The sequence below is a fragment of the Glycine soja genome, chromosome 12, assembly GCF_004193775.1.
Source record: "Glycine soja cultivar W05 chromosome 12, ASM419377v2, whole genome shotgun sequence".
Classification (NCBI taxonomy): domain Eukaryota; kingdom Viridiplantae; phylum Streptophyta; class Magnoliopsida; order Fabales; family Fabaceae; genus Glycine; species Glycine soja.
Window position 1 is genome coordinate 39,798,362 of NC_041013.1, and position 4,701 is coordinate 39,803,062.

General features: G+C 30.5%; 1 pseudogene; it reads left to right on the top strand.

Moving 5' to 3' along the window:
• The first annotated feature begins 525 nt into the window (after positions 1 to 525).
• On the top strand, positions 526 to 2,913 carry LOC114379021 (annotated as a pseudogene).
• The last annotated feature ends 1,788 nt before the right edge of the window (positions 2,914 to 4,701 follow it).

Here is a 4,701-nt window from a genome sequence, read left to right on the forward strand (position 1 = left end):
ATACATATTGGCACATGACTTGTTGAAAATGATTGTAGCATACCAGATCAAAAATCACAAAAGTGGTTGAATCTGATTCATATGGTACCTAACAATGTAGACAACATATTAACTTAAACATAAATGGCATACATAGTACATGGACACATGTACACAATACATAAGGAGTTGAATAAGAGGATAAAGTAAAACATGAAAATAAGTGGCATAAATATTATGTTAAAACCACATTTGTGACATTTTTGTTGTATTTTTCACCCAAAAAAACATCTTCGAATCAAGGTACACTGACTTGTTGCATGTGCAAGTAGTATACCATCATTCCTCATCATCTACAACATGTTTCATAATACCGAAAACTACATAAGAGGTATCCTATAATTCTAAAATAAATTAGTATTAGAAATAACATAAATAATATCATTTTTTTTAATTTTATATCAATAGCTTTTACCTCAAAATAGTATTCAAGAACACCAATAGTCTTCTTAGGTGTATTATACAAAAAATCCTCTAACATACGTAATGCAGGTAAATCAATTAACTGGTTTAGACCTTGAGAAAGTAACTCAAGCATTCTTCAAAAAAATATGAAAAAAAAACATGAATAAATAAAATCAGTCCATAAAAAAACTCTAACATTACTCTATTTACCATTTTGCGCTAACATTACATTTTTGTTGATTCCTTTACTTCTTCACATTCAGCTTTACAATAACTCTTAGACAATTAGAAAACATTATTCAAGTACCTTAGAAACACTTCACTTTGGCTAGATGGACTATTACAACAACATTTTCAACTTTTCCAGATGCAAAAAATGCATTAAGTTCATTCACAAATGAACCAAACAAAGTACACTCTATGCTAAACTTTTTTTTTTTATACAAAATATGGAAAATAACAATGACTTAATAAATTTAAAACCATATAAAACACCATATAGAACTAAATAGAAAAAATTAAAAATACCACTTACCCATCAACCTCTATTTGGATGACATTCATTTTTGTCTTCCTTCAATTTTTTCTAATTTTCTCTTTCAATCCCAACACCTGTCAAAATACTCATGACATCTATGCAAATTAAACATTTTATCATTTTAACTTGTCCATATAGTATAACATCTAATTTAAAATTTTAATAAAATTTTATGATTGCAAGGAATAAAAACCTTACCAACTAAATAATCATTATCGTAACCACCTCCAACAATATCTCTTGTAGGTACAAAATCATAGGGAGAGTATGTGCATTATCCACCAATGCAACCTTAGTGGGGTATTGAAACATAATTTTGCACTTGTGGTGGATGGTTCGATATATACTGTCATTGTCAGCAACACAAAAATTGAATAGAGTACATTGAAAACATAAAGTAAAAAATTTATAAAATCATAAAATATCATAAATCAAAAAATTAAAAAAATTAAAAAATGACAAACCTTTGAGTCCACCCGCACCATCTCCATGGACAATGGTACTTTGCGTGCATATGTTTGTTTGTGGGTTGAAACATCATATGGCATCCGCAAGAGAACACCTCTAACCATGATTCTCCAACTCTCTTTCTCAGCAACAAAGTTAAACTGGTTAGACATATTTTAATTTTGACACACAACTTAATAAAAAAAAAATTCTTTATGGTTTCACGATCAACACACAAAATCAAAAATCCTAAACCATTATAAGGGTGATAGATTATGCAGACTTCACAAATAAGGCTCCAAGGTAAAAGATGTTAAATTTTAAAATATTTAAATATTAACATGGCTCTTGTCTTCACCATAAGGGTTTATAAGCTACATTTCCATTTTTGGCAATTTTTGCATCTTCTTTTACAACATGGAAAATGATGTTGCCATATGATCCTCCAAGAAGTCTTCATCCCACTTTGTCCCTTCCCTAAATGCCAAATGTAGCCCATTTGACTTTATTAGAATTCACATTTTCTTTGGATGGTGGAAGGAATTACCCATTCATGTGAAAACACTCTTCCGTATTATTAGGATCACCTCAAAAAGAGGATACATGTTTGGAACAAGAAAAGAATAAGTTGCACGCCACATATTCTTCTACTAAAAAGTATGATGAGTTTGAGATTAATTTAACAAGAGTAATAACTAATAAGTATGAAATAAAATTGAATTATGACTCATATATGATTCTTCAACACCTCAACAATAGGATAAAGTTGGCAAGTGGTTTGTATTGTTTGATATTTATAACTAGATGAGTGTGTCACTATTTATGTGTAACAGGTGCAAAGGTGTGTTGAAGACCAAACAATACTGATCACAACATATGAAGTGAATCACAACCACCCTTTGCCTCCAGTTGCTATGGCAATGGCACAAACCACTTCCTCGGCTGCAAGAATACTGCTTTCAAGATCAATGTCAAATGCTGATCGCCTGATGAAAACTTCCTCACAAGGACACTCCTCCCATGCTCCTCTGGCATAGCACCTATCTCAGTCTTAACTCCATTCCCAATTGTTACATTGGACTTGAATTAGTCTCCAAACCCATTACAGTTCCCAAAGCAACCAAGCCAATTCCAAATCTCCTTCCTTGTTGTCCCTTATAACTTTCCCAATTCACAAGCCTCATTGTTGCCTCAGATATTTGGCCAAGCACTGTATAACCAATCCAAGTTTTCTGGCCTTCAAATGTCTCGATGCAGACCCTTTCCAATTGAGTAATCAATCTCATCGGCCACCACCACACCTTGCTGACACAGTTAGTGTTGCCATTGCAGCTGACCCCAACTTCACTGCAGCTTTGGCAACAACCTTCACTTCCATTATTGGAGGTGCACAGCCGAACAACAATGCTACCAGTACTAATAATAATGGAACCACATCAAACCACACCAACAATGGCAATATTAAAACAAGCAATAACAAATAAAATCAACAATTCCAATCTTCTAAGGGAAATTGAACTAGTCATAGTTTCATAGTTCACATGTTACTCTCTTCCAATTTTTCTTCCCTTTAATTTTTTGTTTGATTAATTTGATTCCCCCCCCCCCCCCCAACCCATCAATTGGGCTCAAAATTTAGGTTGAGCTAAAGGATAGTTGATATATATTTTTTTTAAATATATGCCTCCTTAATATGCTCAAAATTGTATGTCATACATAAGCTTGAAAATAATGTTACATGTTACATATAAAAGAAAGTAGATTAGTTTCCCATGTTTTGTACGGATATGGAAATGAAAAGAAAAGGAAGGTTGGGTTTCTCTTGAATGAATCTTTTGATGCTGTTGATTCCCTTTTGTAATTTTGTTGGCTATGGAAGAGGCTAAATCTTGAAGAGAAAATAACAAGGAATAAAAGATAAAAGAAGGAAGGGTAGTAGTTGTTTTGTGTACCAAATGGTAGGATGTAGTAGGGAAGGAAAAAAAAGGGTTAAGAAAACGAGTGGTTGAAAGAGGATGTCATTCTTGGGACACGTAAAAAAGAAATTAAGATTGTATGGGAAAAGGATAAGAGACAAGGGGACATCTTCAATTTGTCTTATGTCATCCATAGCCCACTTGGTAACTTATTAGACAAGGGGACATCTCAATTTTACTTAATTATATTCTATACAATAACATGATATTAAGTTTTTTTTGTCATTTCAAATAAGATAAAATAAAATAGATTATTTTTCAATTTAATAAAATATGAAATGAAATCACTTTTATTTATTTTTTCATAAAATATTTAAATAATAAAAATATTTTATTTTATTTCATTTTTTTCAACCTAAACTCACTACGGCAAAAAAACACTTTCTACATCCGTTAAATTGCACATTCTACGTTGGTTATTAACTGTTGTTATAGGAGACGTCGTAGAAAATGTAGACTTTCTATGATGATTTCATAGACAACCATCTTAGAAAAAAATATCATTTTAAAACAGTTCTTAGTTAAAAATGATCTTAAAATAATACACTTTCTAAGAAAGTTTTCCATAAAACTATCTTAGAATGCATTTTTTTTTAAAAATTAAAATATATTGAGTATTCTAAGATGGTTTTTTGAAAAAATCGTCTTAAAATAGACATTTCAAAATGATTTTTCAGAGAACCGTCTTAGAATATTTTTTTTAAAAGAAAAAATTAAAAATATTTTGAGGATTTTAAGACGGTTCTTTAGAGAACCGTAATAGAATATGCTTTTTTTTTAAAAAAAAAAAAATTTCATATACCATTCCAGCTGAATTCTAAAATTGACTAACCAAAGGTACCTTCGATGGCCACAAAATTAAAATTTACGTATTTTGGCTCTTTAAATAACAATTGCTTTCCTTTAAATATCTTAAAATGAACTAATTCAAGTGTACATTAAATATAAGGACAAATGTACATCACATATATATATCTTTAATGCTAAAATTTTCAAACCAATGATACATGAATATGTTTTTAAAGTTTTGCAATATATTCTTAGTAAATACTATTTATAGTATTAAAAAACAAAATCAGATGTCATTATTTAATTTGATAACTTAATGACAGGAATATAAGGAACTTGATATACATTTTGTCCTAAATATAAAGCATATAATGCAAACATGCATGGGTGAGTTTGTTTGAAATTCATGCTTTTATATACTCCACTTGAGCTATATTAATTAAGGAATTCAATTCCCTTAAGCTTATACGAGAGAGAGAGAGAGCTCAATGCTTACCCAATATTCGA